Genomic DNA, 16,103 nt, shown 5'->3' with positions numbered 1-16,103 from the left:
CATAATTAGGATTAAGAAAAGCGACTTTATTAACCGCCATATTTATAGCAAGTAAACAGAGCAACATTATTGGCGACATCTGACGGGACTCGACCTAGAAGTGGCTTTGTCACTCCGAGAGAGCCCAAATTTGAATTAGAAATCCAATTGGAAAAAGAAAAACCACAAGCGTATGACCAATATTGATCAAACCACCAAGATTCGGAAGTGTGTTATTTGCGTGCGTACTAACAAGGGATATAAGATAAACTTGTTAGACTGTGTTGCGTAAAACGGTCGGGAGTTTTGTAGACCGGAAAATAGCGTAAGCTGTACCCATGTTTACATCACCATTTTATTCCCCCCCCCCCCCCCCCCCCGTTCAAGATTCGGTAGAAACCCCTAGATAACAGTAGAGATGGCAATGAAGGCAATGGAATGCCTTATGAACCGCCAGGAATTCGAGGTCGCAGCGACCAGTAGAGCAGGGCAGAGTCCCATATGGGAAGAGGAAATTCAGAAATACCTAAAAGGGAAAGGTTGGCCCTTTGGAGCGAATTTTGTGCAAACGACGAAACAGGTCCCGGACGTATAGGACAGACTTGGTGGTAGAACCTGACCGAGATTCATAAGAAAAGCTTAGGGAAAGCTAGTAAGCCGATGGAAATCGTGTCCTGCTTGGCATGATGCGAGGCACAGAGGAGGTTGTGAAGACGCTCCAGAGAAGGATTGTAGACAGAGAGAAGAATGGTGAGGGAGACATTAGCGAGTACGAAAATGTCAACAGGCAACTGAGAGAACAGTTAGCAGAGAAGGACAAGGAGATAGCTGATGTCAAACGGGCACACCAATCTTGTCTCGCTCACATAAGCAGCTTTCAGTCACAATACGATAAGGCCTACCAACACACGCAACACGCGGTGTTAAAGAAAATTACAGCACAGGAACAGGCCCTTCGGCCCTCCCAGCCTGCGCCAATCCAGATCCATTGTCTAAACCTGTTGTCTATTTTCCAAGGATCTACTTCCCTCTGTTCCCCGCCCGTTCATATATCTGTCTAGATGCATATTGAATGATGCTACCATATCGCCTCTACCACCTCCACTGCCAAAGCGTTCCAGGCACCCACCACCCTCTGCATAAAAAACCTTCCACGCACATCTCCCTTAAACTTTCTCTCCTCACCTTGAGATCGTGACCCTTTGTAATTGACACCCACACTCTTGGAAAAAGCTTGTTGCTATCCACCCTGTCCATACCTCTCATAATTTTGAAGACTTCAATCAGGTTTAGCACAGTGAGCTAAACAGCTGGCTTGTAATGCTGAACAAGACCAGCACCGCGGGGTCAATTCCCATACCAGCCACCCGAACAGCCGCCGGAATGTGGCGACTAGGGGCTATTCACAGTAACTTCATTTAAGCCTACTTGTGACAATAAGCAATTAAATTGGAAAACGAGGATGTTCTTAAAAATTGGGATAAATTGTTGAGTTACCTTCCAGAGGAAAAACGGACTGACCTGAAAGAGTTATTGTTATCACGTGGGCGAGTTTGTAGAGATAAATTGGGAAGTACTTAAATGGCTATACATGATGTAGATGTGGGAAATGCTGTTCCAATCAAATAACATCCATACAGACTTAATCCTTTAAAATTGGCACAGGTTAACAAAGAGATTGAGAGTTGCCTTTCCCCAATTTAGCGCTCTTCCTTTTGGACCACTCTCGCCTTTGTCCATGAGTATTCCAAAACGTATGGAATTGTGATCGCTGTTTCCAAGGTAATTACCGACTGAAACTTCAACCACCTGGCCGGGATCATTCCCCAATACCCGGTCCAGTATGGCCCCTTCCCGAATTGGGCTATTTACATACTGCTCTAAAAAAAACTCTCCTGAATGCTCCTTAAAAATTCTTCTCCATCTACGCCTCCAACACCACATGAGTCCCATTCAATGTTGGGGAAGTTAAAATCTCCCATCATGCCCACCCTATTGCTCCTACATTTTTCTATAATCTGCCTACTTCACGCTCGCTTTTGGAAGGCCTGTAGTAAAGTCCTAACAATGTTGCTGCACCTTTCCTATTTCTTAGCTCTACCCATATTGCCTCAGTGCTCGAATCCTCCATCGTGCCCTCCTTAATCACAGCTGTGATATCATTTCTTACCAGTAATGCAACTCCTCCACCCCTTTTAACTCCCTCTCTGTCCCTCCTGAAGCATCTATACCCTGGGACATTTACTTGCCTGTCTTGCCCTTCCCTCAACCAAGTCTCAGTAATACCAATAACATCATATTCCCAGGTACTAATCCAAGCCCTAAGTTCATCTGCCTTACCTGCTACACTTCTCGCATGAAAACAAATGCACCTCAGACCACCTGTCCCTTTGCGTTCATCATCTCTTCCCTGTCTACTCTTACCCTTAGTCACATTGAGTTGTTATCTAGTTACTTACCGGCTTTAGTTGCTGCCTCTTGACTGACTTCTATATTCCTAATCTGGTTCCCATCCCCCTGCAACATTAGTTTAAAACCTCCCGAGAGGTACGAGAAGAGACAGAACACCAAGTCATAGAACATAGAACATAGAACAATACAGCGCAGTACAGGCCCTTCGGCCCACGATGTTGCACCGAAATAAAAGCCATCTAACCTACACTATGCCATTATCATCCATATGTTTATCCAATAAACTTTTAAATGCCCTCAATGTTGGCGAGTTCACTACTGTAGCAGGTAGGGCATTCCACGGCCTCACTACTCTTTGCGTAAAGAACCTACCTCTGACCTCTGTCCTATATCTATTACTAGAGAGGTCACCCTGTTGGGAGTCTTCTATAGGCCTCCAAATAGTTCTAGGGATGTAGAGGAAAGGATGGCGAGGATGATCCACGATGGAACAAAGGCAGAGTTCGGTCGACCACGGCAAATGCCAAAAGCAAATTGCAGACCTGCAATCCCTGCTTTCTGTACAAAATGGTTTCCAGAATACATTTGGACCCCAGTTAGATCAGGAAAATGGCCCCGATTGGCAGGAGTTAAATGAAACTCATAAAGGAGCACTGATTTGACGTCGCAGGAGGGGGCCAGTGTTCAGGTAGGTGGTTTGAAGTGTGTCTACTTCAATGCCAGGAGTATGCGAAATAAGAACTGGCAGCATGGGTTGGTACCTGTTGTGGCCATTTCGGAGACATGGATAGAGCAGGGACAGGAATGGATGTTGCAGGTTCCGGGGTTTAGGTGTTTTCGTAAGCTCAGAGAAGGAGGCAAAAGAGGGGGAGGTGTGGCGCTGCTAGTCAAGAGCAATATTACGGTGGCGGAGAGGATGCTAGATGGGGACTCATCTTCCGAGGTAGTATGGGCTGAGGTTAGAAACAGGAAAGGAGAGGTCACCCTGTTGGGAGTCTTCTATAGGCCTCCAAATAGTTCTAGGGATGTAGAGGAAAGGATGGCGAGGATGATCCTGGATAAGAGCGAAAGTAACAGGGTAGTTATTATGGGAGACTTTAACTTTCCAAATATTGACTGGAAAAGATATAGTTTGAGTACATTAGATGGGTCGTTTTTTGTACAGTGTGTGCAGGAGGGTTTCCTGACACAATATGTTGACAGGCCAACAAGAGGCGAGGCCATGTTGGATTTGGTTTTGGGTAATGAACCAGGCCAGGTGTTGGATTTGGAGGTAGGAGAGCACTTTGGGGACAGTGACCACAATTCGGTGACGTTTACGTTAATGATGGAAAGTGATAAGTATACACCGCAGGGCAAGAGTTATAGCTGGGGGAAGGGCAATTATGATGCCATTAGACGTGACTTGGGGGGGGGGGGGGGGGGGGGAGGGGATAAGGTGGAGAAGTAGGCTGCAAGTGTTGGGCACACTGGATAAGTGGAGCTTGTTCAAGGATCAGCTACTGCGTGTTCTTGATAAGTATGTACCGGTCAGGCAAGGAGGAAGGCGTCGAGAGAGGGAACCGTGGTTTACCAAAGAAGTAAAGAAGGAAGAAGGAGGCCTATGTGAAGATGAGGTGTGAAGTTTCAGTTGGGGCGATGGATAGTTACAAGGTAGCGAGGAAGGATCTAAAGAGAGAGCTAAGACGAGCAAGGAGGGGACATAAGAAGTATTTGGCAGGTAGGATCAATGAAAACCCAAAAGCTTTCTATAGATATGTCAGGAATAAGCGAATGACTAGGGAAAGAGTAGGACCAGTCAAGGACAGGGATGGGAAGTTGTGTGTGGAGTCTGAAGAGATAGGCGAGATACTAAATGAATATTTTTCGTCAGTATTCACTCAGGAAAAAGATAATGTTGTGGAGGAGAATGCTGAGACCTAGGCTAATAGAATAGATGGCATTGAGGTACGTAGGGAAGAGGTGTTGGCAATTCTGGACAGGCTGAAAATAGATAAGTCCCCGGGACCTGATGGGATTTATCCTAGGATTCTCTGGGAGGCCAGGGAAGAGATTGCTGGACCTTTGGCTTTGATTTTTATGTCATCATTGGCTACAGGAATAGTGCCAGAGGACTGGAGGATAGCAAATGTGGTCCCTTTGTTCAAAAAGGGGAGCAGAGACAACCCCGGCAACTATAGACCGTCTGTAGTGGGTAAAGTCTTGGAGGGGATTATAAGAGACAAGATTTATAATCATCTAGATAGGAATAATATGATCAGGGATAGTCAGCATGGCTTTGTGAAGGGTAGGTCATGCCTCACAAACCTTATCGAGTTCTTTGAGAAGGTGACTGAACAGGTAGACGAGGGTAGAGCAGTTGATGTGGTGTATATGGATTTCAGCAAAGCGTTTGATAAGGTTCCCCACGGTAGGCTATTGCAGAAAATACGGAGGCTGGGGATTGAGGGTGATTTAAAGATATGGATCAGAAATTGGTTAGCTGAAAGAAGACAGAGGGTGGTGGTTGATGGGAAATGTTCAGAATGGAGTTCAGTTACAAGTGGCGTACCACAAGGATCTGTTCTGGGGCCGTTGATGTTTGTCATTTTTATCAATGACCTAGAGGAAGGCGCAGACGACACTAAAGTCGGTGGTGTTGTCGACAGTGTGGAAGGATGTAGCAGGTTACAGAGGGACATAGATAAGCTGCAGCGCTGGGCTGAGAGGTGGTAAATGGAGTTTATTGTAGAGAAGTGTGAGGTGTTATTCCTGTTATTCCTTCACTTTGGAAGGAATAACAGGAATGCGGAATATTTGGCTAATGGTAAAGTTCTTGGAAGTGTGGATGAGCAGAGGGATCTAGGTGTCCATGTACATAGATCCCTGAAAGTTGCCACCCAGGTTGATAGGGTTGTGAAGAAGGCCTATGGAGTGTTGGCCTTTACTGGTAGAGGGATTGAGTTCCGGAGTCAGGAGGCCATGTTGCAGCTGTACAGAACTCTGGTACAGCCGCATTTGGAGTATTGCGCACAGTTCTGGTCACGGCATTATAGGAAGGACGTGGAGGCTTTGGAGCGGGTGCAGAGGAGATTTACCAGGATGTTGCCAGGTATGGAGGGAAAATCTTATGAGGAAAGGCTGGTGGACTTGAGGTTGTTTTCGTTGGAGAGAAGAAGGTTACGAGGAGACTTAATAGAGGCATACAAAATGATCAGGGGGTTAGATAGGGTGGACAGTGAGAGCCTTCTCCCGCGGATGGAAATGGCTGGCACGAGGGGACATAGCTTTAAACTGAGGGGTAATAGATATAGGACAGAGGTCAGAGGTAGCTTCTTTACGCAAAGAGTAGTGAGGCAGTGGAATGCCCTACCTGCTACAGTAGTGAATTTGCCAACATTGAGGGCATTTAAAAGTTTATTGGATAAACATATGGAAGATAATGGCATAGTGTAGGTTAGATGGCTTTTGTTTCGGTGCAACATCGTGGGCCGAAGGGCCTGTACTGCGCTGTATCGTTCTATGTTCTATGTTCTAAACTGCCCATCGCTATGTACATGGAACATGTACTCAGGATAAACCTCAGAAAAGAAAGGCACCCCACCCCCGACCGCACAGGCAGAGCACAACCCCATTAACCATGTCATCACACAGCGCAGGGCAGCAACAGATGGAGACCCCGATTTTCTGTACACCACCCCATTAGCCGTCACCCAATTAAGGGACGTATGCGAGAAGTTAACACCGTTCCAACCCACATTGGACACACACCATTATTTTACAACGGTTAAACAACAGGCGACCATGTACGGCCTGGATGACAAAGAGCAAGTGAAGCTCACAGTTTTGAGCCTCGACCCATCAGTCGTGGCAGCCCTTCCCGACGCACAAAATGTAGGAGGAGGCACACTCCAAGAAATGCATGCATCGATCCTAGATGCGATCGGCTACAATAAGGGAGATCCCGTGCAAGGCCTTAATAAATGTGGGCTGAAAAAGATCGAACACCCAACAGCGTTTGTTGGACGCCTTTGGATTCATTTCACAGCAGTATTCGGAGAGTTAGCCCGCGCCCATTTGACACCAAACAGTATGGCCAAATAGACTTGAATCCTAGTCTCTCATGCGACCGAAACAGGACAGAGAGCTTGCGCCAATTATGACCCCTCAGACGAGACCCACAATGCGAAATGGGTACTAAAGAGATTATCCCGAGCTTGGGAACAGTCCCTTCATAGAAAATCAGATTATGGCAAAGCAGAGGACGAGCAGAAAGATGCTAACATGCATCCAGTCAGGACGCATCAGAACCCCGCGTGGGTAAATGAGGGAAGAAATAGCCCACAGCAGCCTAAATCCCATGAGTGCTACAATTGTGGGCAATTAGGACATTACGCACGAGATTGCAATGCCCCCCAGAAACAGCAGCGAAACCAGCAGGCAAATACCCTGAATAAGAATAGAGCCAAGCCAATTCATAGTGTTAGCGCCCGTTCCAAGAACGCAGACATGAACGGCACCGATTGACGGTGTTCGGACTCACCAACTTGGGTCTGCAACATACTTTGGGACAAGTCCAGAAGACCGATAGTGGCAGGCACAGTTCGGGGACACCCCGTGGAATTTCTTTGGGACACAGGAGTGTCCTGTACCATGCCAAATTCCACCACAATGTTCCAACGAGACACATGGCCCACTACAGACACCATTACCCTCAGCGGTTTCACAGGACACTTGCAGCAGGGACACAGCACAGCCCCTGTAGCGATTCAGATAGGAAACATTAAAACCAAACACCCTGTCATTCTCGTAGATCTACCCCAGACAGCCGAACACATTTTGGGGATAGACTTTATGAGCTCCCACAATCTTTCATTCGACCCTGTAAATAAATGTGTGTGGAGAATGGCAAAGGCAACACGAGCCCCCACCACGCTCACAATTGGAGACGATGCACACCGGATTAGCGCAGTAGGAGACATCTGGTTCGATCCACGAGCCATTAGTCAGGACAAAGACGTTGGAGACGTTTTGCAGAGGCACAAAGCTTTTTTTGCCAAGCCCAAGCACGACTGCGGCAAGATAGCAGGTTTAGTAAACATTACAGGGCCCGACCCCAAACCCCCAAAACAGTACGGTTTTCCCCAACAAGCAGAGGGAGAAATCGCAAAGGTTATCCAGAGTCTGCTTGACCAAGGCGTATTCCATTCTGTAGCCTCAACAAACAATGCCCCAATTTAGCCTGTCAGGAAACCCGATGGCTCATGGTGACTGACCATAGATTATAGAGGACTAAACAAAGTGACCCCATTAGCAGCCCCCACCGTAGCCACGAGTCCCGAGACAAAGTTAAAACCGGGACCCCAATCAAAATCTTTTTCGGTTTTGGACATCAGCAAAGGCTTTTGGTCCATTCCATTGGATAAAGCGTGCCAATACAAATTTGCTTTCACGTTCCAGGGACAGCAATGAACAAACAAAGAACAAAGAACAAAGAAATGTACAGCACAGGAACAGGCCCTTCGGCCCTCCAAGCCCGTGCCGACCATACTGCCCGACTCAACTACAATCTTCTACACTTCCTGGGTCCGTATCCTTCTATTCCCATCCTATTCATATATTTGTCAAGATGCCCCTTAAATGTCCCTATCGTCCCTGCTTCCACTACCTCCTCCGGTAGCGAGTTCCAGGCACCCACTACCCTCTGCGTAAAAAACTTGCCTCGTACATCTACTCTAAACCTTGCCCCTCTCACCTTAAACCTATGCCCCCTAGTAATTGACCCCTCTACCCTGGGGAAAAGCCTCTGACTATCCACTCTGTCTATGCCCCTCATAATTTTGTATACCTCTATCAGGTCGCCCCTCAACCTCCTTCGTTCCAGTGAGAACAAACAGAGTTTATTCAATCGCTCCTCATAGCTTATGCCCTCCATACCAGGCAACATTCTGGTAAATCTCTTCTGCACCCTCTCTAAAGCCTCCACATCCTTCTGGTAGTGTGGCGACCAGAATTGAACACTATACTCCAAGTGTGGCCTAACTAAGGTTCTATACAGCTGCAACATGACTTGCCAATTCTTATACTCAATGCCCCGGCCAATGAAGGCAAGCATGCCGTATGCCTTCTTGACTACCTTCTGCACCTGTGTTGCCCCTTTCAATGACCTGTGGATCTGTACTCCTAGATCTCTTTGACTTTCAATACTCTTGAGGGTTCTACCATTCACTGTATATTCCCTACCTGCATTAGCCCTTCCAAAATGCATTACCTCACATTTGTCCGGATTAAACTCCATCTGCCATCTCTCCGCCCAAGTCTCCAGACAATCTAAATCCTGCTGTATCCTCAGACAGTCCTCATCGCTATCCGCAATTCCACCAACCTTTGTGTCGTCTGCAAACTTACTAATCAGACCAGTTACATTTTCCTCCAAATCATTTATATATACTACAAATAGCAAAGGTCCCAGCACTGATCCCTGTGGAACACCACTGGTCACAGCCCTCCAATTAGAAAAGCATCCCTCCATTGCTACCCTCTGCCTTCTATGGCCTAGCCAGTTCTGTATCCACCTTGCCAGTTCACCCCTGATCCCGTGTGACTTCACCTTTTGTACTAGTCTACCATGAGGGACCTTGTCAAAGGCCTTACTGAAGTCCATATAGACAACATCTACTGCCCTACCTGCATCAATCATCTTAGTGACCTCCTCGAAAAACTCTATCAAGTTAGTGAGACACGACCTCCCCTTCACAAAACCGTGCTGCCTCTCACTAATACGTCCATTTGCTTCCAAATGGGAGTAGATCCTGTCTCGAAGAATTCTCTCCAGTAATTTCCATACCACTGAAGTAAGGCTCACCGGCCTGTAGTTCCCGGGATTATCCTTGCTACCCTTCTTAAACAGAGGAACAACATTGGCTATTCTCCAGTCCTCCGGGACATCCCCTGAAGACAGCGAGGATCCAAAGATTTCTGTCAAAGACAGCGAGGATCCAAAGATTTCTGTCAACGTGGACGTGCCGACCAGAAGGCTTCCACAACTCCCCCTCCATTTTTCCACCGACAACTGGCGAATGGATTAGCAACATTTTCCCGACCCGATTGCCTTGTCCAGTATGTAGACGACCTGCTTCTACAGACGGACACTAAGAGGGAGCACATTTCACTTCTCACCGAATTATTAGGACTCTTTCACGAAATTGGACGTAAGGTAAACCCGAAAACGGCCCAGATTCTCCAAGAAAAAGTAATTTATGTAGGCACAGTAATCACCCATGGCAAATGCGAGATCGAACAGAAACGCATTCACTCCATTGTCAAATTACCCTTGCCCCATAATGTCACAGCCCTCCGGTCATTTCTAGGACTGGTTGGCTACTGCAGGAATCACACAGACGGTTTTGCCACAAAGGCAGCCCCTCTTTCCGAACTCCTAAAATAGCAAGCCCTATGGGAATGGCTTACACAGCACACGGATGCCGTGGATGCATTAAAACGAGTCCTCAGCACAGCTCCCGCATTACAGGTCCCAGACCCACTCTCCCCATATGCAATTGAAGTTGCAACCACCGACCGAACCCTTTCTGCTGTGCTCCTCCAAGAAAGACACGATTGTTTAAACCTGTGGCATTTGCGTCACGAGTTTTCAATCCACTTGAGGAAGGATTTTCTGCGAAAATCACTTGCTCGCAGTTTTTTGGGCTGTTCAATACTTCGCCTACATAACAGGACTCAACCCCGTCACCATTTTAACAGAGCACACCCAAACCCAACTTATACCAGATGGTAGACTAAAGGACGGCACAGTCAGCCACATTCGCGCCTCACGGTGGACCCTTCTCTTACAAGGACTGGACATTACAGTGAAAAGGACAAAAACACACATGTTCTTCACAGATAATTTACATTACGCAGGCACCCCACATGAGTGTGAAATCATCACCACCAAGCACAATACAGGACCCTTTGTACCCAAGTCAGCTCCCCCGAAACCAGATACTACATCACAGAGACCCCAGCCCACAGACACAGGTGCACTCCTTAAGATTTATGTAGATGGCTCCTCCACAGTTTTGAACGGTAAACAAATTACTGGTTGTGGCATTTATGTAGAGGACACGCAGGAGCGCTCGTTAGAGGGGATATCATTGAAATTGCCTGGATACCTCGGTTCACAGGCAGCAGAATTAGCAGCCGTAGCATATATTGTAGAGCACCCCGACTCGTTCCCGACCTCGGCCGACATATACTCCGACAGCCTATATGTCTGCAATAGTTTAACGGAATTCCTACCCCTGTGGGAATCTACAGGTTTTGTTTCCGTGGATGGAAAGCCCCTACCCTCAGCCCATTACTCCAGCATATTCTCAGCACATCAAAGATCGTAAATACAGTATCATTAAAGTTCGTAGCCATCATCGTTCTTCTCCCCCTGGTAACGTTAAGGCAGACGCCCTAGCAAAGGCAGGTTCCAGACATGGTCACTTTTGGAATCCTCCGAGAATGCCCCAGTACACGCGGTCCAGGTCGCACAGACCAACATTCAGGATTTGCGCAGGCCCAAAAGGAAGACGCATAGCTCAAGGAAGTTTTAAAAGGTAACTTTCCAACCCCCTACGATAAGTACAGAAACACTTTAATGACACATGACGGCATAATTTTAAAGGATGATATTTATGTGGTCCCCACCCAAGACAGAAACCAAATTATCTGCTAATTCCATGACAACCATGGACATCAAGGGATAGAAGCAACCCTCGCCCACCTCAAACCTCTCTGCTGGTGGCCCGATTTAAAATCCAATGTAACGCATTACATTGAAAATTGTTTAATCTGCGCCCAGAACAATCCAGACACATATGCAAGGAAAGGTCAGCTCAGTCACACCCGCCCTTTTAATGGCCCCTGGACGAATCTGCAGATTGATTACATAGGACCCCTACCCCCCCCCCCCCCCCACCCCCTCTGCAAGAATGGTTTTAAGTATGTGTTGGTAGTCATCGACACCTTCACGAAATGGGTGGAAGCTTTTCCATCTAGAACTAACATGGCAAAAATGACAGCCAAGATCCTAACGCAGCACATCTTCACAAGATGGGGACTTCCCCACAGTATAGAGTCAGACCAAGGCTCAGATTTTACAGGACGCGTCATGAAAAATGTCCTCACAATTTTCGGAATCCGACAAAAATTCCATATTGCTGATCACCCTCAATCAAGCGGAATCGTAGAGAGAATGAATAGAACTCTCAAGTCAACCCTCATGAAAATGGTGCAACAGCACAATACCACATGGGACACAGTTCTCCCCTTTGCACTAATGTTCATAAGGAACACGGTATCCACTTCGGCAGGATACATCCCCCACACCCTCATGACTGGATGACCCATGAAGGGCACGGAATACTTGTTAGGACTTGATTTGGCCAGCCCCAGAGTCACCGCCCTCACCCATGAGAAAGCAGTACAGCAGATTCTCGATAATGTTAAAATAGCCCATCTCGCCGCAGCTGTTAGGCTTGGTACATGAAAGAAGCAAAGTAAAGTTTGTTTTGACAAAACGGTACATGCCACAGAATTTTCAGTAGGACAGCAGGTCATGCTCTCCCTGTACAACCTCAGTTCATTTCTTTCCCCCAAATTCGCAGGACCCGACTCCATTTCAGATAAAGCCAGCCCCTCCGTTTATATGATCACTTATCCCAATGGCAAGTCAGGATGGTTTCACAGAAACCAGCTTAAGGTTTACGGCACACAGAGCAACCACTCACACTACATCTCACTTGCAGCAGCAGACGAACACACCCCGCCCATGGACGACATATTCCAACCCTCCCCCAACCAGTCCAGCCCATCCTCGGGCACAACTCCCACTCCACCCCCAGAGGCACGACTCCACCTCTCCCTTCATTCGACTAGCAGCGACAGCGACAGCGATAGCAATGATACACTAGACCCCATGGAACTACCACGTGATTTCAATTCTGCACCACTCCCAGCGACTCCGAACAAGATTTCTTCGACCCCATTGAGACCACGTATATCAAAGCCCCTGTTCTGGACTAAGCGCCCGACGCCTATGAATTGCCCCCTACCACTTCGAACCTGGACCCAAAACATTCTTACAGACTCATCTGCAACGATGAGATGGACCCCACATCGCCCCAGGCAGCTTTGGCACAGCTACTCCAGTCACAAGTTTGGCAACTGGGAGAAGATGATGACTCAGAGTCTGACTCCCACCACATGAGCGCCTTTGTGACTCTTTTCGCTATAGAGCAATGAGGTGTCCAGATGATGGTAAGAAGGAACCAATGGAAATTTACGGTCTCCTTCTTTCTGATGGAGCCTGCCCGATTTTGTTAGTTACGTTTGTTAATTTTAAACGTTGAATGTTTGTTTGTGCACTTAAAGTTTATTCATGGCCCCACGCCACATCTTCAAATAGTCATAACCACTCTTTTAACGCCAAGTGGCAGTTAAAGGAACAGGTTTGTCGGCAGACACTCATTCGTAGCTACTATTCTGATTCGAAGTAATCATAAGAGGCAGTATCCACGATGAACACAAATCCTTTCCGTTCTTGTCCAGTCGCTCAGGCAGTGGAGTAATGGCACTGATCCCCGCCCTGCCTGAGGACCCCCATCTGGTCAGATACGCTTGGGTAGTGCACCTATGGCACTGGTCACCGTCCTACCCGGGGATTCCGCCCAGTCTTGCCCCACCGCGGCCCATGCACACCCCATTCGGAGCTTTTGGTTCGAAACTCTTTTACTGTTCTTTTAGTCTGTGGTTTAAAGAATGCTCTTTGCCACAAGTTTGTTTCTTTTCCGGCGACCCTTAGGTTGCTGTCCCATATGCTACTTACATCCTCAAACACTTGGATGGACCACTTTACTGCTGGACGGAGAGGTTGTCCGCCCACTCGCTGCATCGCTCACACAGGCTGCGAGACTGCTTGCGCTGTGACAGCATTTTCTTTCGTATGTCTTGTCCCCAAAATATTTGGTTAAAATAAAAAATGAGGGAGTCACATATGGTGACAATTCTAATGGACAATTGATAATAAAAGGACAGAGAGACAGACATACGAGATCTTAAACAAGGTAATAACAGATATTATGCTTGTGTCCACAGGAAATCCAGAACAACAGAAGACAAAGGAAGACCAAGAAGGAAAAAGACAACATAAAGACAGACATCATGATCTACATTTGGATGTTCGTGGGATCACTACAGTTGCGTGTGGACGTGCCCCCCCCCCCCCGACCCCTGCCCCACAGGCCAGCAATGTTTCCCATCCCTGCCATACCCCACACCCAGAGACAGCCACTGATACACCAACCTGGTGTGACAAATTTAGAAAAATGGTATTCCCTGTCGTATATCGGAGAAGCACTGTCAGTGATAGCAATACTCTGCAGTGTCATCCAGACACTGAGACTTCGGAAATGGCGAAGTAAAGCCTCCCGCCACCAGGTATATACACTCGGACCCCCTATTTTCGGACTCCAACAAACCCCCCACTCTCTAAGTAAATAAAGTGCATCGACTAATTTTTTTGTTTGTTCTAATAAAAGAAAGGTGTGAAATTCGGCATTTGACTGCCAAGATACAGAGAAAAGTAATGCTGCTATTATATAGTGTACACTGTTTGTGAATTATTTTGATTGACTAAGGATAGTTTAGAGAAGGATAGTTAGAGTTTCCAGTGTATTAAATAATAAAGCGTTCTCCAAGGTGGCCTTCAGGACGCGCGACAACGCAGAATCGTCGAGCAGAAACGTATAGCCAAGTTCCGCACACATGAGTGCGACCTCAACCGGGACCTGGGATTCATGTTGCATTACATTCATCCCCCACCATCTGGCCTGCGAAATCCTACCAACTGTCCTGGCTTGACACAATTCACACCTCTTTAACCTGGGGTTACCCCATCTCTGGATCTGTAAAGATTTAATCACCTGCTAATGGGCACATTCCAAGCATTGTTTGGCATCTTTGAATTTGTCTATATATATGTTTCTGGAACATACCTCTTCATTCACCTGAGGAAGGAGCAGCGCTCCGAAAGCTAGTGACATCGAAACAAACCTGTTGGACTTTAGTCTGGTGTTGTAAGACTTCGTACTGTGCTCACCCCAGTCCAACGCCGGCATCTCCACATCTTAACTAATAAAGAAATATAATGCATGCTTGAATGACATAGCGCCCCTTGGCTTTTTATAATAAAGTGATGTACAATAAATCAATTTAGGTAAAGGTTCCAATCCATAGGACAGAGTAGAATAGAACCTGTCCTTGATTGCAGGTGCTCGACATAGGCAGAGAACAAAGAAGATTCAGCAATATGATCCTTCACGCTTCGCGTTGAGGATCACAAGGAGGGCTTGTGGTCACTGGGGTGGCCACTTTCAGAGTATAAAATGGACACTCGCAGAGCCTATAGGGAAATATGGACAATGCAAAGCAACAATCCTTAAGGGGGAGGGGGAGCAGCCCCAAGTCGTGGTCCATATAAATACCAACGACATAGGTAGGAAAAGGGATGGGGATGTAAGGCAGGAATTCAGGGAGCTAGGGTGGAAACTTAGATCTAGGACAAACAGAGTTATTATATCTGGGCTGTTACCCGTGCCACGTGATAGCAAGATGAGGAATGGGGAGATGGGGAGAAAGAGGAGTTGAACACTTGGCCAGAGGGATGGTGCAGGAGGGAGGGTTTCAGATTTCTGGATAATTGGGGCTCATTCTCTGGTCGGTGGGACCTCAACAAACGGGATGGTCTGCACCTGGACCAGAGGGGTACCAATATTCTGGGGGGGGGGGGGGGGAGGAATTTGCTAATACTCTTCGGGAGGGTTTAAACTGGTTCAGCAGGGGCTTGGGAACCTGAATTGTAGCTCCAGTATACAGGAGGTTGAGAGTAGCGAGGTCATGAGTAGGGTTTCAAAGTTGCAGGAGTGTACCGGCAGGCAGGTAGGTGGTTTAAAGTGTGTCTTCTTCAATGCCAGGAGCATCCGGAATAAGGTGGGTGAACTTGCTGCATGGGTTGGTACCTGGGACTTCGATGTTGTGGCCATTTCGGAGACATGGATAGAGCAGGGACAGGAATGGTTGTTGCAGGTGCCGGGATTTAGATATTTCATTAAGCTCAGGGGAGGTGGTAAAAGAGGGGGAGGGGTGGCATTGTTAGTCAAGGACAGTATTACGGTGGCAGAAAGGACGTTTGATGAGGACTCGTCTACTGAGGTAGTATGGGCTGAGGTTAGAAACAGGAAAGGAGAGGTTTTCTATAGGCCTGTTAGGGGTTTTCTATAGGCCTCCGAAAAGTTCCAGAGATGGAGAGGAGAGGATTGCAATGATGATTCTGGATAGGCGCGAAAGCAACAGGGTAGTTGTTATGGGGGACTTTAACTTTCCAAATATTGACTGGAAACGCTATAGTTTGAGTACATTAGATGGGTCCGTTTTTGTCCAATGTGTGCAGGAGGGTTTCCTGACACAGTATGTAGATAGGCCAACGAGAGGCGAGCCCATATTGGATTTGGTACTGGGTAATGAACCAGGACAGATGTTAGATTTGGAGGTAGGTGAGAACTTTGGTGATAGTGACCACAATTCGATTACGTTTACTTTAGTGATGGAAAGGGACAGGTATATACCGCAGGGCAAGAGTTATATCTGGGGGAAAGGCAACTGTGATGCGATGAGGCAAGACTGAGGAT

This window comes from Scyliorhinus torazame, chromosome 22 (genome assembly GCF_047496885.1).
Source record: "Scyliorhinus torazame isolate Kashiwa2021f chromosome 22, sScyTor2.1, whole genome shotgun sequence".
In the NCBI taxonomy this organism is placed as follows: domain Eukaryota; kingdom Metazoa; phylum Chordata; class Chondrichthyes; order Carcharhiniformes; family Scyliorhinidae; genus Scyliorhinus; species Scyliorhinus torazame.
The sequence above is the reverse complement of the archived record's forward strand: the minus strand, read 5'-3'. Positions refer to the sequence as shown.